This window comes from Acipenser ruthenus, chromosome 50, assembly GCF_902713425.1.
Source record: "Acipenser ruthenus chromosome 50, fAciRut3.2 maternal haplotype, whole genome shotgun sequence".
In the NCBI taxonomy this organism is placed as follows: domain Eukaryota; kingdom Metazoa; phylum Chordata; class Actinopteri; order Acipenseriformes; family Acipenseridae; genus Acipenser; species Acipenser ruthenus.
Window position 1 is genome coordinate 4,670,552 of NC_081238.1, and position 27,343 is coordinate 4,697,894.

General features: G+C 40.3%; 14 non-coding genes across 14 annotated transcripts; all 14 read left to right on the forward strand.

The window, feature by feature from the left end:
• The first annotated feature begins 350 nt into the window (after positions 1-350).
• On the forward strand, positions 351-422 carry trnah-gug (transfer RNA histidin (anticodon GUG)). Its single transcript has one exon. It is a non-coding gene; the product is annotated as a tRNA-His (tRNA).
• Positions 423-732: 310 nt separating this feature from the next.
• trnag-ucc (transfer RNA glycine (anticodon UCC)) lies at positions 733-804 on the forward strand. Its single transcript has one exon. It is a non-coding gene; the product is annotated as a tRNA-Gly (tRNA).
• Positions 805-2,771: 1,967 nt separating this feature from the next.
• On the forward strand, positions 2,772-2,843 carry trnah-gug (transfer RNA histidin (anticodon GUG)). Its single transcript has one exon. It is a non-coding gene; the product is annotated as a tRNA-His (tRNA).
• A 310-nt stretch (positions 2,844-3,153) lies between these two features.
• Positions 3,154-3,225, forward strand: trnag-ucc (transfer RNA glycine (anticodon UCC)). Its single transcript has one exon. It is a non-coding gene; the product is annotated as a tRNA-Gly (tRNA).
• A 2,349-nt stretch (positions 3,226-5,574) lies between these two features.
• On the forward strand, positions 5,575-5,646 carry trnag-ucc (transfer RNA glycine (anticodon UCC)). The gene has a single exon. It is a non-coding gene; the product is annotated as a tRNA-Gly (tRNA).
• A 2,359-nt stretch (positions 5,647-8,005) lies between these two features.
• trnag-ucc (transfer RNA glycine (anticodon UCC)) lies at positions 8,006-8,077 on the forward strand. The gene has a single exon. It is a non-coding gene; the product is annotated as a tRNA-Gly (tRNA).
• A 1,977-nt stretch (positions 8,078-10,054) lies between these two features.
• Positions 10,055-10,126, forward strand: trnah-gug (transfer RNA histidin (anticodon GUG)). The gene has a single exon. It is a non-coding gene; the product is annotated as a tRNA-His (tRNA).
• A 310-nt stretch (positions 10,127-10,436) lies between these two features.
• trnag-ucc (transfer RNA glycine (anticodon UCC)) lies at positions 10,437-10,508 on the forward strand. The gene has a single exon. It is a non-coding gene; the product is annotated as a tRNA-Gly (tRNA).
• Positions 10,509-12,865: 2,357 nt separating this feature from the next.
• On the forward strand, positions 12,866-12,937 carry trnag-ucc (transfer RNA glycine (anticodon UCC)). The gene has a single exon. It is a non-coding gene; the product is annotated as a tRNA-Gly (tRNA).
• Positions 12,938-15,296: 2,359 nt separating this feature from the next.
• trnag-ucc (transfer RNA glycine (anticodon UCC)) lies at positions 15,297-15,368 on the forward strand. Its single transcript has one exon. It is a non-coding gene; the product is annotated as a tRNA-Gly (tRNA).
• Positions 15,369-17,727: 2,359 nt separating this feature from the next.
• On the forward strand, positions 17,728-17,799 carry trnag-ucc (transfer RNA glycine (anticodon UCC)). Its single transcript has one exon. It is a non-coding gene; the product is annotated as a tRNA-Gly (tRNA).
• A 2,358-nt stretch (positions 17,800-20,157) lies between these two features.
• On the forward strand, positions 20,158-20,229 carry trnag-ucc (transfer RNA glycine (anticodon UCC)). Its single transcript has one exon. It is a non-coding gene; the product is annotated as a tRNA-Gly (tRNA).
• A 2,347-nt stretch (positions 20,230-22,576) lies between these two features.
• On the forward strand, positions 22,577-22,648 carry trnag-ucc (transfer RNA glycine (anticodon UCC)). The gene has a single exon. It is a non-coding gene; the product is annotated as a tRNA-Gly (tRNA).
• A 2,358-nt stretch (positions 22,649-25,006) lies between these two features.
• On the forward strand, positions 25,007-25,078 carry trnag-ucc (transfer RNA glycine (anticodon UCC)). The gene has a single exon. It is a non-coding gene; the product is annotated as a tRNA-Gly (tRNA).
• Positions 25,079-27,343: the final 2,265 nt, after the last annotated feature.

A 27,343-nucleotide genomic window follows, 5' to 3' on the forward strand; every position in this document is an offset into this window, starting at 1 on the left:
TACTACTGCCGCTACTCGGACACCACACACGGAATCATTGTAAACACACCGCCATAGCACAGGCTGCCGACCAGCCATACCGCCGCCGTCACGAGAGCCTCCCGTTCCCTTACATCCTGCTTCCTATTCCGCTCCCCCTTGTCTTTAAAACCAGCCTTTGAAATGAGCCAGGTAAAGGGGAATCATCCTCTGATTGGCGCAGGGAAAGAAACGAAAGATTCTAAAAATGAAAGTAGCCTAATTAAAACAATAAAACAAAACACATAGCAGCGACCTGCTGCAATTGTTCTGCCGTGTGTGTAGCACGGAGTGCCCAGCTGACAAAACAAACACGAGCTTCTCGGTAGTTCGCCGTGATCGTATAGTGGTTAGTACTTTGCGTTGTGGCCGCAACAACCCCGGTTCGAATCCGGGTCACGGCAGGTGCAATCCTCACACGGCAGAGAAGCTTGTTCTTTTTTTTCACACGCCATCTTCATGGCATGCACCTTTTTGAAAGAAAATAGAATACAATAATTGCTTCATCGTGTTAGTACAGGCATGATGCACACCAGCCTGCTGTGTATGAAATAATAATTACAGAAATAATCAATCTATAAACACCATAAAAATCTCCCACAAACACCAGTCGCTGTATTAACGCTTATCGAGTAGAGGCAAGACGGGACCTGTCCCAGCAGCCAACGTTACAGTGGCTTAATTCAATCTTTGAAGGTGATTTTGCGAACGGAGGCGTTGGTGGTATAGTGGTGAGCATAGCTGCCTTCCAAGCAGTTGACCCGGGTTCGATTCCCGGCCAACGCAAGTCTTTTTTGAACTTTTTCATTTAACATTGGAATAAAGCGTAATACATTCCCCAACTAATTTGCCTTACTGGTTAATAGTCTTAAAAGCATAACTTTGAAAGTATCACTGTGAGTTATAATGATCTGTGAGGTGATATTAGTCACTACATTAAGCCCCATCAAACGAATGTGTTCATTTGGAATCATGCATTGATAATGCGTTGTCGGGAAAACTGCAAATATGTATGGAAGCGTGAGTTGAATGATTAATCACATTCTAAGGATTGATATGGTCCTGTTGTTCGTCCTGCCACATAACAATGGCGTTGCAGTTACATGCGCTGCAAAATCAAATATTTAAAATTAAACAACCATCTGATAAAACTTACTGCAGCCGGATTGTTTTAGACACACATGGGCGCATGAAAAAAATCAAACATATGTTACCAAAATAGTCATTGCTGTATGATGTACAGCAACTGTGAAATGAATGGTTTTATAATCTGTTATGTGAGACTTCTGTTGAATTTTTAAGCATTTGATTCCCTGTGTACACAAAGATGGCAGTCCTGATTTAACGAGTGGGCAAGCAGAGCTCTCGGTGACTGATTTGTCAGTCTTTTTCAGTCACGTGATTGAGCGCCTTCCCGGCAATGCATCGTAATTAGAAAAGAGTAATGCAAGATATTGAACACGGACACATCCGGGATTTGAACCCGGGAACTCGCGCACCCGAAGCAAGAATCATACCCCTAGATTAAACAGCCAAATGCTGGCGGCGATTTGGTTCCACGAGCTTCCAAAGAAGCGTAGACCTAGATGCTCTGTATTGAGGAATTTGTGTCACCTTGCTGTGTGCCTGTTAGGGGCAGTCTGATTTGCTTTACCTGGCGGCTAGCATTTCTATGGGCATCGAGAGGTGGTCGCTATAAATGAGGAAACTTGTTAAGATAGGATTTAGTTTCGATATGCATACATACACATAAAAAATAAACAAAACAAAACTGTGTTTCGTTGTTTTGCAAAGGGATGCACTGCAATTTGTTATATTTTATTTTATTCTTGCGAGCACGCAGCTGTTTTATATATTCATTTTAAATAGATTGGGGGAAATTGGTACTGTGTACTTTACAAATGTAATCTAGATTGTAACGAGACCATTCAAGTGCTGACGTTGTTGTCTACTTTGTATGTACCACAAAAAGAACAGATTTGCTGAACTGGTTAATTAACCTTACTATAAAAAACTGATAGATCCAAGTATTTTATATAAACTGCAATACTATAATATGTGGTAACTAGTTGAATTAACTTCACTATAAGAAACTGCTAGATTAAGAGTTTGTTTAATTGTATCATCTCTATATGTATCTACTAGACAATTGTTAGATGGTGAAGTGAAAGTGGAATTGTCATATTGTTTACATTGTTGTTAATGTGCTTGAGATTTTGAAAACAATTATTAATTAAAACTTGTAAAGATTATTTTTGGAGTATGATTGCTTGATTTCTCCTGGATAAAAGAGTTTGTGCGGGAACCAACCACTCGAGGTCCTTGTCCTCAATAAACACACGGTGGCGTAGTGAAAATAACATAAATTTCGCTATCTGTATATAAAGACCTGCTACACTTCAATACTACTGCCGCTACTCGGACACCACACACGGAATCATTGTAAACACACCGCCATAGCACAGGCTGCCGACCAGCCATACCGCCGCCGTCACGAGAGCCTCCCGTTCCCTTACATCCTGCTTCCTATTCCGCTCCCCCTTGTCTTTAAAACCAGCCTTTGAAATGAGCCAGGTAAAGGGGAATCATCCTCTGATTGGCGCAGGGAAAGAAACGAAAGATTCTAAAAATGAAAGTAGCCTAATTAAAACAATAAAACAAAACACATAGCAGCGACCTGCTGCAATTGTTCTGCCGTGTGTGTAGCACGGAGTGCCCAGCTGACAAAACAAACACGAGCTTCTCGGTAGTTCGCCGTGATCGTATAGTGGTTAGTACTTTGCGTTGTGGCCGCAACAACCCCGGTTCGAATCCGGGTCACGGCAGGTGCAATCCTCACACGGCAGAGAAGCTTGTTCTTTTTTTTCACACGCCATCTTCATGGCATGCACCTTTTTGAAAGAAAATAGAATACAATAATTGCTTCATCGTGTTAGTACAGGCATGATGCACACCAGCCTGCTGTGTATGAAATAATAATTACAGAAATAATCAATCTATAAACACCATAAAAATCTCCCACAAACACCAGTCGCTGTATTAACGCTTATCGAGTAGAGGCAAGACGGGACCTGTCCCAGCAGCCAACGTTACAGTGGCTTAATTCAATCTTTGAAGGTGATTTTGAGAACGGAGGCGTTGGTGGTATAGTGGTGAGCATAGCTGCCTTCCAAGCAGTTGACCCGGGTTCGATTCCCGGCCAACGCAAGTCTTTTTTGAACTTTTTCATTTAACATTGGAATAAAGCGTAATACATTCCCCAACTAATTTGCCTTACTGGTTAATAGTCTTAAAAGCATAACTTTGAAAGTATCACTGTGAGTTATAATGATCTGTGAGGTGATATTAGTCACTACATTAAGCCCCATCAAACGAATGTGTTCATTTGGAATCATGCATTGATAATGCGTTGTCGGGAAAACTGCAAATATGTATGGAAGCGTGAGTTGAATGATTAATCACATTCTAAGGATTGATATGGTCCTGTTGTTCGTCCTGCCACATAACAATGGCGTTGCAGTTACATGCGCTGCAAAATCAAATATTTAAAATTAAACAACCATCTGATAAAACTTACTGCAGCCGGATTGTTTTAGACACACATGGGCGCATGAAAAAAATCAAACATATGTTACCAAAATAGTCATTGCTGTATGATGTACAGCAACTGTGAAATGAATGGTTTTATAATCTGTTATGTGAGACTTCTGTTGAATTTTTAAGCATTTGATTCCCTGTGTACACAAAGATGGCAGTCCTGATTTAACGAGTGGGCAAGCAGAGCTCTCGGTGACTGATTTGTCAGTCTTTTTCAGTCACGTGATTGAGCGCCTTCCCGGCAATGCATCGTAATTAGAAAAGAGTAATGCAAGATATTGAACACGGACACATCCGGGATTTGAACCCGGGAACTCGCGCACCCGAAGCAAGAATCATACCCCTAGATTAAACAGCCAAATGCTAGCGGCGATTTGGTTCCACGAGCTTCCAAAGAAGCGTAGACCTAGATGCTCTGTATTGAGGAATTAGTGTCACCTTGCTGTGTGCCTGTTAGGGGCAGTCTGATTTGCTTTACCTGGCGGCTAGCATTTCTATGGGCATCGAGAGGTGGTCGCTATAAATGAGGAAACTTGTTAAGATAGGATTTAGTTTCGATATGCATACATACACATAAAAAATAAACAAAACAAAACTGTGTTTCGTTGTTTTGCAAAGGGATGCACTGCAATTTGTTATATTTTATTTTATTCTTGCGAGCACGCAGCTGTTTTATATATTCATTTTAAATAGATTGGGGGAAATTGGTACTGTGTACTTTACAAATGTAATCTAGATTGTAACGAGACCATTCAAGTGCTGACGTTGTTGTCTACTTTGTATGTACCACAAGAAGAACAGATTTGCTGAACTGGTTAATTAACCTTACTATAAGAAACTGATAGATCCAAGTATTTTATATAAACTGCAGTACTATAATATGTGGTAACTAGTTGAATTAACTTCACTATAAGAAACTGCTAGATTAAGAGTTTGTTTAATTGTATCATCTCTATATGTATCTACTAGACAATTGTTAGATGGTGAAGTGAAAGTGGAATTGTCATATTGTTTACATTGTTGTTAATGTGCTTGAGATTTTGAAAACAATTATTAATTAAAACTTGTAAAGATTATTTTTGGAGTATGATTGCTTGATTTCTCCTGGATAAAAGAGTTTGTGCGGGAACCAACCACTCGAGGTCCTTGTCCTCAATAAACACACGGTGGCGTAGTGAAAATAACATAAATTTCGCTATCTGTATATAAAGACCTGCTACACTTCAATACTACTGCCGCTACTCGGACACCACACACGGAATCATTGTAAACACACCGCCATAGCACAGGCTGCCGACCAGCCATACCGCCGCCGTCACGAGAGCCTCCCGTTCCCTTACATCCTGCTTCCTATTCCGCTCCCCCTTGTCTTTAAAACCAGCCTTTGAAATGAGCCAGGTAAAGGGGAATCATCCTCTGATTGGCGCAGGGAAAGAAACGAAAGATTCTAAAAATGAAAGTAGCCTAATTAAAACAATAAAACAAAACACATAGCAGCGACCTGCGGCAATTGTCCTGCCGTGTGTGTAGCACGGAGTGCCCAGCTGACAAAACAAACACGAGCTTCTCGGTAGTTCGCCGTGATCGTATAGTGGTTAGTACTTTTCGTTGTGGCCGCAACAACCCCGGTTCGAATCCGGGTCACGGCAGGTGCAATCCTCACACGGCAGAGAAGCTTGTTCTTTTTTTTCACACGCCATCTTCATGGCATGCACCTTTTTGAAAGAAAATAGAATACAATAATTGCTTCATCGTGTTAGTACAGGCATGATGCACACCAGCCTGCTGTGTATGAAATAATAATTACAGAAATAATCAATCTATAAACACCATAAAAATCTCCCACAAACACCAGTCGCTGTATTAACGCTTATCGAGTAGAGGCAAGACGGGACCTGTCCCAGCAGCCAACGTTACAGTGGCTTAATTCAATCTTTGAAGGTGATTTTGAGAACGGAGGCGTTGGTGGTATAGTGGTGAGCATAGCTGCCTTCCAAGCAGTTGACCCGGGTTCGATTCCCGGCCAACGCAAGTCTTTTTTGAACTTTTTCATTTAACATTGGAATAAAGCGTAATACATTCCCCAACTAATTTGCCTTACTGGTTAATAGTCTTAAAAGCATAACTTTGAAAGTATCACTGTGAGTTATAATGATCTGTGAGGTGATATTAGTCACTACATTAAGCCCCATCAAACGAATGTGTTCATTTGGAATCATGCATTGATAATGCGTTGTCGGGAAAACTGCAAATATGTATGGAAGCGTGAGTTGAATGATTAATCACATTCTAAGGATTGATATGGTCCTGTTGTTCGTCCTGCCACATAACAATGGCGTTGCAGTTACATGCGCTGCAAAATCAAATATTTAAAATTAAACAACCATCTGATAAAACTTACTGCAGCCGGATTGTTTTAGACACACATGAGCGCATGAAAAACATCAAACATATGTTACCAAAATAGTCATTGCTGTATGATGTACAGCAACTGTGAAATGAATGGTTTTATAATCTGTTATGTGAGACTTCTGTTGAATTTTTAAGCATTTGATTCCCTGTGTACACAAAGATGGCAGTCCTGATTTAACGAGTGGGCAAGCAGAGCTCTCGGTGACTGATTTTTCAGTCTTTTTCAGTCACGTGATTGAGCGCCTTCCCGGCAATGCATCGTAATTAGAAAAGAGTAATGCAAGATATTGAACACGGACACATCCGTGATTTGAACCCTGGAACTCGCGCACCCGAAGCAAGAATCATACCCCTAGATTAAACAGCCAAATGCTGGCGGCGATTTGGTTCCACGAGCTTCCACGAGCTTCCAAAGAAGCGTAGACCTAGATGCTCTGTATTGAGGAATTTGTGTCACCTTGCTGTGTGCCTGTTAGGGGCAGTCTGATTTGCTTTACCTGGCGGCTAGCATTTCTATGGGCATCGAGAGGTGGTCGCTATAAATGAGGAAACTTATTAAGATAGGATTTAGTTTCGATATGCATACATACACATAAAAAATAAACAAAACAAAACTGTGTTTCGTTGTTTTGCAAAGGGATGCACTGCAATTTGTTATATTTTATTTTATTCTTGCGAGCACGCAGCTGTTTTATATATTCATTTTAAATAGATTGGGGGAAATTGGTACTGTGTACTTTACAAATGTAATCTAGATTGTAACGAGACCATTCAAGTGCTGACGTTGTTGTCTACTTTGTATGTACCACAAAAAGAACAGATTTGCTGAACTGGTTAATTAACCTTACTATAAAAAACTGATAGATCCAAGTATTTTATATAAACTGCAATACTATAATATGTGGTAACTAGTTGAATTAACTTCACTATAAGAAACTGCTAGATTAAGAGTTTGTTTAATTGTATCATCTCTATATGTATCTACTAGACAATTGTTAGATGGTGAAGTGAAAGTGGAATTGTCATATTGTTTACATTGTTGTTAATGTGCTTGAGATTTTGAAAACAATTATTAATTAAAACTTGTAAAGATTATTTTTGGAGTATGATTGCTTGATTTCTCCTGGATAAAAGAGTTTGTGCGGGAACCAACCACTCGAGGTCCTTGTCCTCAATAAACACACGGTGGCGTAGTGAAAATAACATAAATTTCGCTATCTGTATATAAAGACCTGCTACACTTCAATACTACTGCCGCTACTCGGACACCACACACGGAATCATTGTAAACACACCGCCATAGCACAGGCTGCCGACCAGCCATACCGCCGCCGTCACGAGAGCCTCCCGTTCCCTTACATCCTGCTTCCTATTCCGCTCCCCCTTGTCTTTAAAACCAGCCTTTGAAATGAGCCAGGTAAAGGGGAATCATCCTCTGATTGGCGCAGGGAAAGAAACGAAAGATTCTAAAAATGAAAGTAGCCTAATTAAAACAATAAAACAAAACACATAGCAGCGACCTGCGGCAATTGTCCTGCCGTGTGTGTAGCACGGAGTGCCCAGCTGACAAAACAAACACGAGCTTCTCGGTAGTTCGCCGTGATCGTATAGTGGTTAGTACTTTTCGTTGTGGCCGCAACAACCCCGGTTCGAATCCGGGTCACGGTAGGTGCAATCCTCACACGGCAGAGAAGCTTGTTCTTTTTTTTCACACGCCATCTTCATGGCATGCACCTTTTTGAAAGAAAATAGAATACAATAATTGCTTCATCGTGTTAGTACAGGCATGATGCACACCAGCCTGCTGTGTATGAAATAATAATTACAGAAATAATCAATCTATAAACACCATAAAAATCTCCCACAAACACCAGTCGCTGTATTAACGCTTATCGAGTAGAGGCAAGACGGGACCTGTCCCAGCAGCCAACGTTACAGTGGCTTAATTCAATCTTTGAAGGTGATTTTGAGAACGGAGGCGTTGGTGGTATAGTGGTGAGCATAGCTGCCTTCCAAGCAGTTGACCCGGGTTCGATTCCCGGCCAACGCAAGTCTTTTTTGAACTTTTTCATTTAACATTGGAATAAAGCGTAATACATTCCCCAACTAATTTGCCTTACTGGTTAATAGTCTTAAAAGCATAACTTTGAAAGTATCACTGTGAGTTATAATGATCTGTGAGGTGATATTAGTCACTACATTAAGCCCCATCAAACGAATGTGTTCATTTGGAATCATGCATTGATAATGCGTTGTCGGGAAAACTGCAAATATGTATGGAAGCGTGAGTTGAATGATTAATCACATTCTAAGGATTGATATGGTCCTGTTGTTCGTCCTGCCACATAACAATGGCGTTGCAGTTACATGCGCTGCAAAATCAAATATTTAAAATTAAACAACCATCTGATAAAACTTACTGCAGCCGGATTGTTTTAGACACACATGAGCGCATGAAAAACATCAAACATATGTTACCAAAATAGTCATTGCTGTATGATGTACAGCAACTGTGAAATGAATGGTTTTATAATCTGTTATGTGAGACTTCTGTTGAATTTTTAAGCATTTGATTCCCTGTGTACACAAAGATGGCAGTCCTGATTTAACGAGTGGGCAAGCAGAGCTCTCGGTGACTGATTTTTCAGTCTTTTTCAGTCACGTGATTGAGCGCCTTCCCGGCAATGCATCGTAATTAGAAAAGAGTAATGCAAGATATTGAACACGGACACATCCGTGATTTGAACCCTGGAACTCGCGCACCCGAAGCAAGAATCATACCCCTAGATTAAACAGCCAAATGCTGGCGGCGATTTGGTTCCACGAGCTTCCACGAGCTTCCAAAGAAGCTTAGACCTAGATGCTCTGTATTGAGGAATTTGTGTCACCTTGCTGTGTGCCTGTTAGGGGCAGTCTGATTTGCTTTACCTGGCGGCTAGCATTTCTATGGGCATCGAGAAGTGGTCGCTATAAATGAGGAAACTTGTTAAGATAGGATTTAGTTTCGATATGCATACATACACATAAAAAATAAACAAAACAAAACTGTGTTTCGTTGTTTTGCAAAGGGATGCACTGCAATTTGTTATATTTTATTTTATTCTTGCGAGCACGCAGCTGTTTTATATATTCATTTTAAATAAATTGGGGGAAATTGGTACTGTGTACTTTACAAATGTAATCTAGATTGTAACGAGACCATTCAAGTGCTGACGTTGTTGTCTACTTTGTATGTACCACAAAAAGAACAGATTTGCTGAACTGGTTAATTAACCTTACTATAAAAAACTGATAGATCCAAGTATTTTATATAAACTGCAATACTATAATATGTGGTAACTAGTTGAATTAACTTCACTATAAGAAACTGCTAGATTAAGAGTTTGTTTAATTGTATCATCTCTATATGTATCTACTAGACAATTGTTAGATGGTGAAGTGAAAGTGGAATTGTCATATTGTTTACATTGTTGTTAATGTGCTTGAGATTTTGAAAACAATTATTAATTAAAACTTGTAAAGATTATTTTTGGAGTATGATTGCTTGATTTCTCCTGGATAAAAGAGTTTGTGCGGGAACCAACCACTCGAGGTCCTTGTCCTCAATAAACACACGGTGGCGTAGTGAAAATAACATAAATTTCGCTATCTGTATATAAAGACCTGCTACACTTCAATACTACTGCCGCTACTCGGACACCACACACGGAATCATTGTAAACACACCGCCATAGCACAGGCTGCCGACCAGCCATACCGCCGCCGTCACGAGAGCCTCCCGTTCCCTTACATCCTGCTTCCTATTCCGCTCCCCCTTGTCTTTAAAACCAGCCTTTGAAATGAGCCAGGTAAAGGGGAATCATCCTCTGATTGGCGCAGGGAAAGAAACGAAAGATTCTAAAAATGAAAGTAGCCTAATTAAAACAATAAAACAAAACACATAGCAGCGACCTGCTGCAATTGTTCTGCCGTGTGTGTAGCACGGAGTGCCCAGCTGACAAAACAAACACGAGCTTCTCGGTAGTTCGCCGTGATCGTATAGTGGTTAGTACTTTGCGTTGTGGCCGCAACAACCCCGGTTCGAATCCGGGTCACGGCAGGTGCAATCCTCACACGGCAGAGAAGCTTGTTCTTTTTTTTCACACGCCATCTTCATGGCATGCACCTTTTTGAAAGAAAATAGAATACAATAATTGCTTCATCGTGTTAGTACAGGCATGATGCACACCAGCCTGCTGTGTATGAAATAATAATTACAGAAATAATCAATCTATAAACACCATAAAAATCTCCCACAAACACCAGTCGCTGTATTAACGCTTATCGAGTAGAGGCAAGACGGGACCTGTCCCAGCAGCCAACGTTACAGTGGCTTAATTCAATCTTTGAAGGTGATTTTGAGAACGGAGGCGTTGGTGGTATAGTGGTGAGCATAGCTGCCTTCCAAGCAGTTGACCCGGGTTCGATTCCCGGCCAACGCAAGTCTTTTTTGAACTTTTTCATTTAACATTGGAATAAAGCGTAATACATTCCCCAACTAATTTGCCTTACTGGTTAATAGTCTTAAAAGCATAACTTTGAAAGTATCACTGTGAGTTATAATGATCTGTGAGGTGATATTAGTCACTACATTAAGCCCCATCAAACGAATGTGTTCATTTGGAATCATGCATTGATAATGCGTTGTCGGGAAAACTGCAAATATGTATGGAAGCGTGAGTTGAATGATTAATCACATTCTAAGGATTGATATGGTCCTGTTGTTCGTCCTGCCACATAACAATGGCGTTGCAGTTACATGCGCTGCAAAATCAAATATTTAAAATTAAACAACCATCTGATAAAACTTACTGCAGCCGGATTGTTTTAGACACACATGAGCGCATGAAAAACATCAAACATATGTTACCAAAATAGTCATTGCTGTATGATGTACAGCAACTGTGAAATGAATGGTTTTATAATCTGTTATGTGAGACTTCTGTTGAATTTTTAAGCATTTGATTCCCTGTGTACACAAAGATGGCAGTCCTGATTTAACGAGTGGGCAAGCAGAGCTCTCGGTGACTGATTTTTCAGTCTTTTTCAGTCACGTGATTGAGCGCCTTCCCGGCAATGCATCGTAATTAGAAAAGAGTAATGCAAGATATTGAACAGGGACACATCCGTGATTTGAACCCTGGAACTCGCGCACCCGAAGCAAGAATCATACCCCTAGATTAAACAGCCAAATGCTGGCGGCGATTTGGTTCCACGAGCTTCCACGAGCTTCCAAAGAAGCGTAGACCTAGATGCTCTGTAGAGGAATTTGTGTCACCTTGCTGTGTGCCTGTTAGGGGCAGTCTGATTTGCTTTACCTGGCGGCTAGCATTTCTATGGGCATCGAGAGGTGGTCGCTATAAATGAGGAAACTTGTTAAGATAGGATTTAGTTTCGATATGCATACATACACATAAAAAATAAACAAAACAAAACTGTGTTTCGTTGTTTTGCAAAGGGATGCACTGCAATTTGTTATATTTTATTTTATTCTTGCGAGCACGCAGCTGTTTTATATATTCATTTTAAATAGATTGGGGGAAATTGGTACTGTGTACTTTACAAATGTAATCTAGATTGTAACGAGACCATTCAAGTGCTGACGTTGTTGTCTACTTTGTATGTACCACAAGAAGAACAGATTTGCTGAACTGGTTAATTAACCTTACTATAAGAAACTGATAGATCCAAGTATTTTATATAAACTGCAGTACTATAATATGTGGTAACTAGTTGAATTAACTTCACTATAAGAAACTGCTAGATTAAGAGTTTGTTTAATTGTATCATCTCTATATGTATCTACTAGACAATTGTTAGATGGTGAAGTGAAAGTGGAATTGTCATATTGTTTACATTGTTGTTAATGTGCTTGAGATTTTGAAAACAATTATTAATTAAAACTTGTAAAGATTATTTTTGGAGTATGATTGCTTGATTTCTCCTGGATAAAAGAGTTTGTGCGGGAACCAACCACTCGAGGTCCTTGTCCTCAATAAACACACGGTGGCGTAGTGAAAATAACATAAATTTCGCTATCTGTATATAAAGACCTGCTACACTTCAATACTACTGCCGCTACTCGGACACCACACACGGAATCATTGTAAACACACCGCCATAGCACAGGCTGCCGACCAGCCATACCGCCGCAGTCACGAGAGCCTCCCGTTCCCTTACATCCTGCTTCCTATTCCGCTCCCCCTTGTCTTTAAAACCAGCCTTTGAAATGAGCCAGGTAAAGGGGAATCATCCTCTGATTGGCGCAGGGAAAGAAACGAAAGATTCTAAAAATGAAAGTAGCCTAATTAAAACAATAAAACAAAACACATAGCAGCGACCTGCGGCAATTGTCCTGCCGTGTGTGTAGCACGGAGTGCCCAGCTGACAAAACAAACACGAGCTTCTCGGTAGTTCGCCGTGATCGTATAGTGGTTAGTACTTTTCGTTGTGGCCGCAACAACCCCGGTTCGAATCCGGGTCACGGCAGGTGCAATCCTCACACGGCAGAGAAGCTTGTTCTTTTTTTTCACACGCCATCTTCATGGCATGCACCTTTTTGAAAGAAAATAGAATACAATAATTGCTTCATCGTGTTAGTACAGGCATGATGCACACCAGCCTGCTGTGTATGAAATAATAATTACAGAAATAATCAATCTATAAACACCATAAAAATCTCCCACAAACACCAGTCGCTGTATTAACGCTTATCGAGTAGAGGCAAGACGGGACCTGTCCCAGCAGCCAACGTTACAGTGGCTTAATTCAATCTTTGAAGGTGATTTTGAGAACGGAGGCGTTGGTGGTATAGTGGTGAGCATAGCTGCCTTCCAAGCAGTTGACCCGGGTTCGATTCCCGGCCAACGCAAGTCTTTTTTGAACTTTTTCATTTAACATTGGAATAAAGCGTAATACATTCCCCAACTAATTTGCCTTACTGGTTAATAGTCTTAAAAGCATAACTTTGAAAGTATCACTGTGAGTTATAATGATCTGTGAGGTGATATTAGTCACTACATTAAGCCCCATCAAACGAATGTGTTCATTTGGAATCATGCATTGATAATGCGTTGTCGGGAAAACTGCAAATATGTATGGAAGCGTGAGTTGAATGATTAATCACATTCTAAGGATTGATATGGTCCTGTTGTTCGTCCTGCCACATAACAATGGCGTTGCAGTTACATGCGCTGCAAAATCAAATATTTAAAATTAAACAACCATCTGATAAAACTTACTGCAGCCGGATTGTTTTAGACACACATGAGCGCATGAAAAACATCAAACATATGTTACCAAAATAGTCATTGCTGTATGATGTACAGCAACTGTGAAATGAATGGTTTTATAATCTGTTATGTGAGACTTCTGTTGAATTTTTAAGCATTTGATTCCCTGTGTACACAAAGATGGCAGTCCTGATTTAACGAGTGGGCAAGCAGAGCTCTCGGTGACTGATTTGTCAGTCTTTTTCAGTCACGTGATTGAGCGCCTTCCCGGCAATGCATCGTAATTAGAAAAGAGTAATGCAAGATATTGAACACGGACACATCCGTGATTTGAACCCTGGAACTCGCGCACCCGAAGCAAGAATCATACCCCTAGATTAAACAGCCAAATGCTGGCGGCGATTTGGTTCCACGAGCTTCCACGAGCTTCCAAAGAAGCGTAGACCTAGATGCTCTGTATTGAGGAATTTGTGTCACCTTGCTGTGTGCCTGTTAGGGGCAGTCTGATTTGCTTTACCTGGCGGCTAGCATTTCTATGGGCATCGAGAGGTGGTCGCTATAAATGAGGAAACTTGTTAAGATAGGATTTAGTTTCGATATGCATACATACACATAAAAAATAAACAAAACAAAACTGTGTTTCGTTGTTTTGCAAAGGGATGCACTGCAATTTGTTATATTTTATTTTATTCTTGCGAGCACGCAGCTGTTTTATATATTCATTTTAAATAGATTGGGGGAAATTGGTACTGTGTACTTTACAAATGTAATCTAGATTGTAACGAGACCATTCAAGTGCTGACGTTGTTGTCTACTTTGTATGTACCACAAAAAGAACAGATTTGCTGAACTGGTTAATTAACCTTACTATAAAAAACTGATAGATCCAAGTATTTTATATAAACTGCAATACTATAATATGTGGTAACTAGTTGAATTAACTTCACTATAAGAAACTGCTAGATTAAGAGTTTGTTTAATTGTATCATCTCTATATGTATCTACTAGACAATTGTTAGATGGTGAAGTGAAAGTGGAATTGTCATATTGTTTACATTGTTGTTAATGTGCTTGAGATTTTGAAAACAATTATTAATTAAAACTTGTAAAGATTATTTTTGGAGTATGATTGCTTGATTTCTCCTGGATAAAAGAGTTTGTGCGGGAACCAACCACTCGAGGTCCTTGTCCTCAATAAACACACGGTGGCGTAGTGAAAATAACATAAATTTCGCTATCTGTATATAAAGACCTGCTACACTTCAATACTACTGCCGCTACTCGGACACCACACACGGAATCATTGTAAACACACCGCCATAGCACAGGCTGCCGACCAGCCATACCGCCGCCGTCACGAGAGCCTCCCGTTCCCTTACATCCTGCTTCCTATTCCGCTCCCCCTTGTCTTTAAAACCAGCCTTTGAAATGAGCCAGGTAAAGGGGAATCATCCTCTGATTGGCGCAGGGAAAGAAACGAAAGATTCTAAAAATGAAAGTAGCCTAATTAAAACAATAAAACAAAACACATAGCAGCGACCTGCGGCAATTGTCCTGCCGTGTGTGTAGCACGGAGTGCCCAGCTGACAAAACAAACACGAGCTTCTCGGTAGTTCGCCGTGATCGTATAGTGGTTAGTACTTTTCGTTGTGGCCGCAACAACCCCGGTTCGAATCCGGGTCACGGTAGGTGCAATCCTCACACGGCAGAGAAGCTTGTTCTTTTTTTTCACACGCCATCTTCATGGCATGCACCTTTTTGAAAGAAAATAGAATACAATAATTGCTTCATCGTGTTAGTACAGGCATGATGCACACCAGCCTGCTGTGTATGAAATAATAATTACAGAAATAATCAATCTATAAACACCATAAAAATCTCCCACAAACACCAGTCGCTGTATTAACGCTTATCGAGTAGAGGCAAGACGGGACCTGTCCCAGCAGCCAACGTTACAGTGGCTTAATTCAATCTTTGAAGGTGATTTTGAGAACGGAGGCGTTGGTGGTATAGTGGTGAGCATAGCTGCCTTCCAAGCAGTTGACCCGGGTTCGATTCCCGGCCAACGCAAGTCTTTTTTGAACTTTTTCATTTAACATTGGAATAAAGCGTAATACATTCCCCAACTAATTTGCCTTACTGGTTAATAGTCTTAAAAGCATAACTTTGAAAGTATCACTGTGAGTTATAATGATCTGTGAGGTGATATTAGTCACTACATTAAGCCCCATCAAACGAATGTGTTCATTTGGAATCATGCATTGATAATGCGTTGTCGGGAAAACTGCAAATATGTATGGAAGCGTGAGTTGAATGATTAATCACATTCTAAGGATTGATATGGTCCTGTTGTTCGTCCTGCCACATAACAATGGCGTTGCAGTTACATGCGCTGCAAAATCAAATATTTAAAATTAAACAACCATCTGATAAAACTTACTGCAGCCGGATTGTTTTAGACACACATGAGCGCATGAAAAACATCAAACATATGTTACCAAAATAGTCATTGCTGTATGATGTACAGCAACTGTGAAATGAATGGTTTTATAATCTGTTATGTGAGACTTCTGTTGAATTTTTAAGCATTTGATTCCCTGTGTACACAAAGATGGCAGTCCTGATTTAACGAGTGGGCAAGCAGAGCTCTCGGTGACTGATTTTTCAGTCTTTTTCAGTCACGTGATTGAGCGCCTTCCCGGCAATGCATCGTAATTAGAAAAGAGTAATGCAAGATATTGAACACGGACACATCCGTGATTTGAACCCTGGAACTCGCGCACCCGAAGCAAGAATCATACCCCTAGATTAAACAGCCAAATGCTGGCGGCGATTTGGTTCCACGAGCTTCCACGAGCTTCCAAAGAAGCGTAGACCTAGATGCTCTGTATTGAGGAATTTGTGTCACCTTGCTGTGTGCCTGTTAGGGGCAGTCTGATTTGCTTTACCTGGCGGCTAGCATTTCTATGGGCATCGAGAGGTGGTCGCTATAAATGAGGAAACTTGTTAAGATAGGATTTAGTTTCGATATGCATACATACACATAAAAAATAAACAAAACAAAACTGTGTTTCGTTGTTTTGCAAAGGGATGCACTGCAATTTGTTATATTTTATTTTATTCTTGCGAGCACGCAGCTGTTTTATATATTCATTTTAAATAGATTGGGGGAAATTGGTACTGTGTACTTTACAAATGTAATCTAGATTGTAACGAGACCATTCAAGTGCTGACGTTGTTGTCTACTTTGTATGTACCACAAAAAGAACAGATTTGCTGAACTGGTTAATTAACCTTACTATAAAAAACTGATAGATCCAAGTATTTTATATAAACTGCAATACTATAATATGTGGTAACTAGTTGAATTAACTTCACTATAAGAAACTGCTAGATTAAGAGTTTGTTTAATTGTATCATCTCTATATGTATCTACTAGACAATTGTTAGATGGTGAAGTGAAAGTGGAATTGTCATATTGTTTACATTGTTGTTAATGTGCTTGAGATTTTGAAAACAATTATTAATTAAAACTTGTAAAGATTATTTTTGGAGTATGATTGCTTGATTTCTCCTGGATAAAAGAGTTTGTGCGGGAACCAACCACTCGAGGTCCTTGTCCTCAATAAACACACGGTGGCGTAGTGAAAATAACATAAATTTCGCTATCTGTATATAAAGACCTGCTACACTTCAATACTACTGCCGCTACTCGGACACCACACACGGAATCATTGTAAACACACCGCCATAGCACAGGCTGCCGACCAGCCATACCGCCGCCGTCACGAGAGCCTCCCGTTCCCTTACATCCTGCTTCCTATTCCGCTCCCCCTTGTCTTTAAAACCAGCCTTTGAAATGAGCCAGGTAAAGGGGAATCATCCTCTGATTGGCGCAGGGAAAGAAACGAAAGATTCTAAAAATGAAAGTAGCCTAATTAAAACAATAAAACAAAACACATAGCAGCGACCTGCGGCAATTGTCCTGCCGTGTGTGTAGCACGGAGTGCCCAGCTGACAAAACAAACACGAGCTTCTCGGTAGTTCGCCGTGATCGTATAGTGGTTAGTACTTTTCGTTGTGGCCGCAACAACCCCGGTTCGAATCCGGGTCACGGCAGGTGCAATCCTCACACGGCAGAGAAGCTTGTTCTTTTTTTTCACACGCCATCTTCATGGCATGCACCTTTTTGAAAGAAAATAGAATACAATAATTGCTTCATCGTGTTAGTACAGGCATGATGCACACCAGCCTGCTGTGTATGAAATAATAATTACAGAAATAATCAATCTATAAACACCATAAAAATCTCCCACAAACACCAGTCGCTGTATTAACGCTTATCGAGTAGAGGCAAGACGGGACCTGTCCCAGCAGCCAACGTTACAGTGGCTTAATTCAATCTTTGAAGGTGATTTTGAGAACGGAGGCGTTGGTGGTATAGTGGTGAGCATAGCTGCCTTCCAAGCAGTTGACCCGGGTTCGATTCCCGGCCAACGCAAGTCTTTTTTGAACTTTTTCATTTAACATTGGAATAAAGCGTAATACATTCCCCAACTAATTTGCCTTACTGGTTAATAGTCTTAAAAGCATAACTTTGAAAGTATCACTGTGAGTTATAATGATCTGTGAGGTGATATTAGTCACTACATTAAGCCCCATCAAACGAATGTGTTCATTTGGAATCATGCATTGATAATGCGTTGTCGGGAAAACTGCAAATATGTATGGAAGCGTGAGTTGAATGATTAATCACATTCTAAGGATTGATATGGTCCTGTTGTTCGTCCTGCCACATAACAATGGCGTTGCAGTTACATGCGCTGCAAAATCAAATATTTAAAATTAAACAACCATCTGATAAAACTTACTGCAGCCGGATTGTTTTAGACACACATGAGCGCATGAAAAACATCAAACATATGTTACCAAAATAGTCATTGCTGTATGATGTACAGCAACTGTGAAATGAATGGTTTTATAATCTGTTATGTGAGACTTCTGTTGAATTTTTAAGCATTTGATTCCCTGTGTACACAAAGATGGCAGTCCTGATTTAACGAGTGGGCAAGCAGAGCTCTCGGTGACTGATTTGTCAGTCTTTTTCAGTCACGTGATTGAGCGCCTTCCCGGCAATGCATCGTAATTAGAAAAGAGTAATGCAAGATATTGAACACGGACACATCCGGGATTTGAACCCGGGAACTCGCGCACCCGAAGCAAGAATCATACCCCTAGATTAAACAGCCAAATGCTGGCGGCGATTTGGTTCCACGAGCTTCCACGAGCTTCCAAAGAAGCGTAGACCTAGATGCTCTGTATTGAGGAATTTGTGTCACCATGCTGTGTGCCTGTTAGGGGCAGTCTGATTTGCTTTACCTGGCGGCTAGCATTTCTATGGGCATCGAGAGGTGGTCGCTATAAATGAGGAAACTTGTTAAGATAGGATTTAGTTTTGATATGCATACATACACATAAAAAATAAACAAAACAAAACTGTGTTTCGTTGTTTTGCAAAGGGATGCACTGCAATTTGTTATATTTTATTTTATTCTTGCGAGCACGCAGCTGTTTTATATATTCATTTTAAATAGATTGGGGGAAATTGGTACTGTGTACTTTACAAATGTAATCTAGATTGTAACGAGACCATTCAAGTGCTGACGTTGTTGTCTACTTTGTATGTACCACAAAAAGAACAGATTTGCTGAACTGGTTAATTAACCTTACTATAAAAAACTGATAGATCCAAGTATTTTATATAAACTGCAATACTATAATATGTGGTAACTAGTTGAATTAACTTCACTATAAGAAACTGCTAGATTAAGAGTTTGTTTAATTGTATCATCTCTATATGTATCTACTAGACAATTGTTAGATGGTGAAGTGAAAGTGGAATTGTCATATTGTTTACATTGTTGTTAATGTGCTTGAGATTTTGAAAACAATTATTAATTAAAACTTGTAAAGATTATTTTTGGAGTATGATTGCTTGATTTCTCCTGGATAAAAGAGTTTGTGCGGGAACCAACCACTCGAGGTCCTTGTCCTCAATAAACACACGGTGGCGTAGTGAAAATAACATAAATTTCGCTATCTGTATATAAAGACCTGCTACACTTCAATACTACTGCCGCTACTCGGACACCACACACGGAATCATTGTAAACACACCGCCATAGCACGGCTGCCGACCAGCCATACCGCCGCCGTCACGAGAGCCTCCCGTTCCCTTACATCCTGCTTCCTATTCCGCTCCCCCTTGTCTTTAAAACCAGCCTTTGAAATGAGCCAGGTAAAGGGGAATCATCCTCTGATTGGCGCAGGGAAAGAAACGAAAGATTCTAAAAATGAAAGTAGCCTAATTAAAACAATAAAACAAAACACATAGCAGCGACCTGCGGCAATTGTCCTGCCGTGTGTGTAGCACGGAGTGCCCAGCTGACAAAACAAACACGAGCTTCTCGGTAGTTCGCCGTGATCGTATAGTGGTTAGTACTTTTCGTTGTGGCCGCAACAACCCCGGTTCGAATCCGGGTCACGGTAGGTGCAATCCTCACACGGCAGAGAAGCTTGTTCTTTTTTTTCACACGCCATCTTCATGGCATGCACCTTTTTGAAAGAAAATAGAATACAATAATTGCTTCATCATGTTAGTACAGGCATGATGCACACCAGCCTGCTGTGTATGAAATAATAATTACAGAAATAATCAATCTATAAACACCATAAAAATCTCCCACAAACACCAGTCGCTGTATTAACGCTTATCGAGTAGAGGCAAGACGGGACCTGTCCCAGCAGCCAACGTTACAGTGGCTTAATTCAATCTTTGAAGGTGATTTTGAGAACGGAGGCGTTGGTGGTATAGTGGTGAGCATAGCTGCCTTCCAAGCAGTTGACCCGGGTTCGATTCCCGGCCAACGCAAGTCTTTTTTGAACTTTTTCATTTAACATTGGAATAAAGCGTAATACATTCCCCAACTAATTTGCCTTACTGGTTAATAGTCTTAAAAGCATAACTTTGAAAGTATCACTGTGAGTTATAATGATCTGTGAGGTGATATTAGTCACTACATTAAGCCCCATCAAACGAATGTGTTCATTTGGAATCATGCATTGATAATGCGTTGTCGGGAAAACTGCAAATATGTATGGAAGCGTGAGTTGAATGATTAATCACATTCTAAGGATTGATATGGTCCTGTTGTTCGTCCTGCCACATAACAATGGCGTTGCAGTTACATGCGCTGCAAAATCAAATATTTAAAATTAAACAACCATCTGATAAAACTTACTGCAGCCGGATTGTTTTAGACACACATGGGCGCATGAAAAAAATCAAACATATGTTACCAAAATAGTCATTGCTGTATGATGTACAGCAACTGTGAAATGAATGGTTTATAATCTGTTATGTGAGACTTCTGTTGAATTTTTAAGCATTTGATTCCCTGTGTACACAAAGATGGCAGTCCTGATTTAACGAGTGGGCAAGCAGAGCTCTCGGTGACTGATTTGTCAGTCTTTTTCAGTCACGTGATTGAGCGCCTTCCCGGCAATGCATCGTAATTAGAAAAGAGTAATGCAAGATATTGAACACGGACACATCCGGGATTTGAACCCGGGAACTCGCGCACCCGAAGCAAGAATCATACCCCTAGATTAAACAGCCCAATGCTAGCAGCGATTTGGTTCCACGAGCTTCCAAAGAAGCGTGACCTAGATGCTCTGTATTGAGGAATTAGTGTCACCTTGCTGTGTGCCTGTTAGGGGCAGTCTGATTTGCTTTACCTGGCGGCTAGCATTTCTATGGGCATCGAGAGGTGGTCGCTATAAATGAGGAAACTTGTTAAGATAGGATTTAGTTTCGATATGCATACATACACATAAAAAATAAACAAAACAAAACTGTGTTTCGTTGTTTTGCAAAGGGATGCACTGCAATTTGTTATATTTTATTTTATTCTTGCGAGCACGCAGCTGTTTTATATATTCATTTTAAATAGATTGGGGGAAATTGGTACTGTGTACTTTACAAATGTAATCTAGATTGTAACGAGACCATTCAAGTGCTGACGTTGTTGTCTACTTTGTATGTACCACAAAAAGAACAGATTTGCTGAACTGGTTAATTAACCTTACTATAAAAAACTGATAGATCCAAGTATTTTATATAAACTGCAATACTATAATATGTGGTAACTAGTTGAATTAACTTCACTATAAGAAACTGCTAGATTAAGAGTTTGTTTAATTGTATCATCTCTATATGTATCTACTAGACAATTGTTAGATGGTGAAGTGAAAGTGGAATTGTCATATTGTTTACATTGTTGTTAATGTGCTTGAGATTTTGAAAACAATTATTAATTAAAACTTGTAAAGATTATTTTTGGAGTATGATTGCTTGATTTCTCCTGGATAAAAGAGTTTGTGCGGGAACCAACCACTCGAGGTCCTTGTCCTCAATAAACACACGGTGGCGTAGTGAAAATAACATAAATTTCGCTATCTGTATATAAAGACCTGCTACACTTCAATACTACTGCCGCTACTCGGACACCACACACGGAATCATTGTAAACACACCGCCATAGCACAGGCTGCCGACCAGCCATACCGCCGCCGTCACGAGAGCCTCCCGTTCCCTTACATCCTGCTTCCTATTCCGCTCCCCCTTGTCTTTAAAACCAGCCTTTGAAATGAGCCAGGTAAAGGGGAATCATCCTCTGATTGGCGCAGGGAAAGAAACGAAAGATTCTAAAAATGAAAGTAGCCTAATTAAAACAATAAAACAAAACACATAGCAGCGACCTGCGGCAATTGTCCTGCCGTGTGTGTAGCACGGAGTGCCCAGCTGACAAAACAAACACGAGCTTCTCGGTAGTTCGCCGTGATCGTATAGTGGTTAGTACTTTTCGTTGTGGCCGCAACAACCCCGGTTCGAATCCGGGTCACGGCAGGTGCAATCCTCACACGGCAGAGAAGCTTGTTCTTTTTTTTCACACGCCATCTTCATGGCATGCACCTTTTTGAAAGAAAATAGAATACAATAATTGCTTCATCGTGTTAGTACAGGCATGATGCACACCAGCCTGCTGTGTATGAAATAATAATTACAGAAATAATCAATCTATAAACACCATAAAAATCTCCCACAAACACCAGTCGCTGTATTAACGCTTATCGAGTAGAGGCAAGACGGGACCTGTCCCAGCAGCCAACGTTACAGTGGCTTAATTCAATCTTTGAAGGTGATTTTGAGAACGGAGGCGTTGGTGGTATAGTGGTGAGCATAGCTGCCTTCCAAGCAGTTGACCCGGGTTCGATTCCCGGCCAACGCAAGTCTTTTTTGAACTTTTTCATTTAACATTGGAATAAAGCGTAATACATTCCCCAACTAATTTGCCTTACTGGTTAATAGTCTTAAAAGCATAACTTTGAAAGTATCACTGTGAGTTATAATGATCTGTGAGGTGATATTAGTCACTACATTAAGCCCCATCAAACGAATGTGTTCATTTGGAATCATGCATTGATAATGCGTTGTCGGGAAAACTGCAAATATGTATGGAAGCGTGAGTTGAATGATTAATCACATTCTAAGGATTGATATGGTCCTGTTGTTCGTCCTGCCACATAACAATGGCGTTGCAGTTACATGCGCTGCAAAATCAAATATTTAAAATTAAACAACCATCTGATAAAACTTACTGCAGCCGGATTGTTTTAGACACACATGAGCGCATGAAAAACATCAAACATATGTTACCAAAATAGTCATTGCTGTATGATGTACAGCAACTGTGAAATGAATGGTTTTATAATCTGTTATGTGAGACTTCTGTTGAATTTTTAAGCATTTGATTCCCTGTGTACACAAAGATGGCAGTCCTGATTTAACGAGTGGGCAAGCAGAGCTCTCGGTGACTGATTTGTCAGTCTTTTTCAGTCACGTGATTGAGCGCCTTCCCGGCAATGCATCGTAATTAGAAAAGAGTAATGCAAGATATTGAACACGGACACATCCGTGATTTGAACCCTGGAACTCGCGCACCCGAAGCAAGAATCATACCCCTAGATTAAACAGCCAAATGCTGGCGGCGATTTGGTTCCACGAGCTTCCACGAGCTTCCAAAGAAGCGTAGACCTAGATGCTCTGTATTGAGGAATTTGTGTCACCATGCTGTGTGCCTGTTAGGGGCAGTCTGATTTGCTTTACCTGGCGGCTAGCATTTCTATGGGCATCGAGAGGTGGTCGCTATAAATGAGGAAACTTGTTAAGATAGGATTTAGTTTTGATATGCATACATACACATAAAAAATAAACAAAACAAAACTGTGTTTCGTTGTTTTGCAAAGGGATGCACTGCAATTTGTTATATTTTATTTTATTCTTGCGAGCACGCAGCTGTTTTATATATTCATTTTAAATAGATTGGGGGAAATTGGTACTGTGTACTTTACAAATGTAATCTAGATTGTAACGAGACCATTCAAGTGCTGACGTTGTTGTCTACTTTGTATGTACCACAAAAAGAACAGATTTGCTGAACTGGTTAATTAACCTTACTATAAAAAACTGATAGATCCAAGTATTTTATATAAACTGCAATACTATAATATGTGGTAACTAGTTGAATTAACTTCACTATAAGAAACTGCTAGATTAAGAGTTTGTTTAATTGTATCATCTCTATATGTATCTACTAGACAATTGTTAGATGGTGAAGTGAAAGTGGAATTGTCATATTGTTTACATTGTTGTTAATGTGCTTGAGATTTTGAAAACAATTATTAATTAAAACTTGTAAAGATTATTTTTGGAGTATGATTGCTTGATTTCTCCTGGATAAAAGAGTTTGTGCGGGAACCAACCACTCGAGGTCCTTGTCCTCAATAAACACACGGTGGCGTAGTGAAAATAACATAAATTTCGCTATCTGTATATAAAGACCTGCTACACTTCAATACTACTGCCGCTACTCGGACACCACACACGGAATCATTGTAAACACACCGCCATAGCACGGCTGCCGACCAGCCATACCGCCGCCGTCACGAGAGCCTCCCGTTCCCTTACATCCTGCTTCCTATTCCGCTCCCCCTTGTCTTTAAAACCAGCCTTTGAAATGAGCCAGGTAAAGGGGAATCATCCTCTGATTGGCGCAGGGAAAGAAACGAAAGATTCTAAAAATGAAAGTAGCCTAATTAAAACAATAAAACAAAACACATAGCAGCGACCTGCGGCAATTGTCCTGCCGTGTGTGTAGCACGGAGTGCCCAGCTGACAAAACAAACACGAGCTTCTCGGTAGTGCGCCGTGATCGTATAGTGGTTAGTACTTTTCGTTGTGGCCGCAACAACCCCGGTTCGAATCCGGGTCACGGTAGGTGCAATCCTCACACGGCAGAGAAGCTTGTTCTTTTTTTTCACACGCCATCTTCATGGCATGCACCTTTTTGAAAGAAAATAGAATACAATAATTGCTTCATCATGTTAGTACAGGCATGATGCACACCAGCCTGCTGTGTATGAAATAATAATTACAGAAATAATCAATCTATAAACACCATAAAAATCTCCCACAAACACCAGTCGCTGTATTAACGCTTATCGAGTAGAGGCAAGACGGGACCTGTCCCAGCAGCCAACGTTACAGTGGCTTAATTCAATCTTTGAAGGTGATTTTGAGAACGGAGGCGTTGGTGGTATAGTGGTGAGCATAGCTGCCTTCCAAGCAGTTGACCCGGGTTCGATTCCCGGCCAACGCAAGTCTTTTTTGAACTTTTTCATTTAACATTGGAATAAAGCGTAATACATTCCCCAACTAATTTGCCTTACTGGTTAATAGTCTTAAAAGCATAACTTTGAAAGTATCACTGTGAGTTATAATGATCTGTGAGGTGATATTAGTCACTACATTAAGCCCCATCAAACGAATGTGTTCATTTGGAATCATGCATTGATAATGCGTTGTCGGGAAAACTGCAAATATGTATGGAAGCGTGAGTTGAATGATTAATCACATTCTAAGGATTGATATGGTCCTGTTGTTCGTCCTGCCACATAACAATGGCGTTGCAGTTACATGCGCTGCAAAATCAAATATTTAAAATTAAACAACCATCTGATAAAACTTACTGCAGCCGGATTGTTTTAGACACACATGGGCGCATGAAAAAAATCAAACATATGTTACCAAAATAGTCATTGCTGTATGATGTACAGCAACTGTGAAATGAATGGTTTATAATCTGTTATGTGAGACTTCTGTTGAATTTTTAAGCATTTGATTCCCTGTGTACACAAAGATGGCAGTCCTGATTTAACGAGTGGGCAAGCAGAGCTCTCGGTGACTGATTTGTCAGTCTTTTTCAGTCACGTGATTGAGCGCCTTCCCGGCAATGCATCGTAATTAGAAAAGAGTAATGCAAGATATTGAACACGGACACATCCGGGATTTGAACCCGGGAACTCGCGCACCCGAAGCAAGAATCATACCCCTAGATTAAACAGCCCAATGCTAGCAGCGATTTGGTTCCACGAGCTTCCAAAGAAGCGTAGACCTAGATGCTCTGTATTGAGGAATTAGTGTCACCTTGCTGTGTGCCTGTTAGGGGCAGTCTGATTTGCTTTACCTGGCGGCTAGCATTTCTATGGGCATCGAGAGGTGGTCGCTATAAATGAGGAAACTTGTTAAGATAGGATTTAGTTTCGATATGCATACATACACATAAAAAATAAACAAAACAAAACTGTGTTTCGTTGTTTTGCAAAGGGATGCACTGCAATTTGTTATATTTTATTTTATTCTTGCGAGCACGCAGCTGTTTTATATATTCATTTTAAATAGATTGGGGGAAATTGGTACTGTGTACTTTACAAATGTAATCTAGATTGTAACGAGACCATTCAAGTGCTGACGTTGTTGTCTACTTTGTATGTACCACAAAAAGAACAGATTTGCTGAACTGGTTAATTAACCTTACTATAAAAAACTGATAGATCCAAGTATTTTATATAAACTGCAATACTATAATATGTGGTAACTAGTTGAATTAACTTCACTATAAGAAACTGCTAGATTAAGAGTTTGTTTAATTGTATCATCTCTATATGTATCTACTAGACAATTGTTAGATGGTGAAGTGAAAGTGGAATTGTCATATTGTTTACATTGTTGTTAATGTGCTTGAGATTTTGAAAACAATTATTAATTAAAACTTGTAAAGATTATTTTTGGAGTATGATTGCTTGATTTCTCCTGGATAAAAGAGTTTGTGCGGGAACCAACCACTCGAGGTCCTTGTCCTCAATAAACACACGGTGGCGTAGTGAAAATAACATAAATTTCGCTATCTGTATATAAAGACCTGCTACACTTCAATACTACTGCCGCTACTCGGACACCACACACGGAATCATTGTAAACACACCGCCATAGCACAGGCTGCCGACCAGCCATACCGCCGCCGTCACGAGAGCCTCCCGTTCCCTTACATCCTGCTTCCTATTCCGCTCCCCCTTGTCTTTAAAACCAGCCTTTGAAATGAGCCAGGTAAAGGGGAATCATCCTCTGATTGGCGCAGGGAAAGAAACGAAAGATTCTAAAAATGAAAGTAGCCTAATTAAAACAATAAAACAAAACACATAGCAGCGACCTGCGGCAATTGTCCTGCCGTGTGTGTAGCACGGAGTGCCCAGCTGACAAAACAAACACGAGCTTCTCGGTAGTTCGCCGTGATCGTATAGTGGTTAGTACTTTTCGTTGTGGCCGCAACAACCCCGGTTCGAATCCGGGTCACGGCAGGTGCAATCCTCACACGGCAGAGAAGCTTGTTCTTTTTTTTCACACGCCATCTTCATGGCATGCACCTTTTTGAAAGAAAATAGAATACAATAATTGCTTCATCGTGTTAGTACAGGCATGATGCACACCAGCCTGCTGTGTATGAAATAATAATTACAGAAATAATCAATCTATAAACACCATAAAAATCTCCCACAAACACCAGTCGCTGTATTAACGATTATCG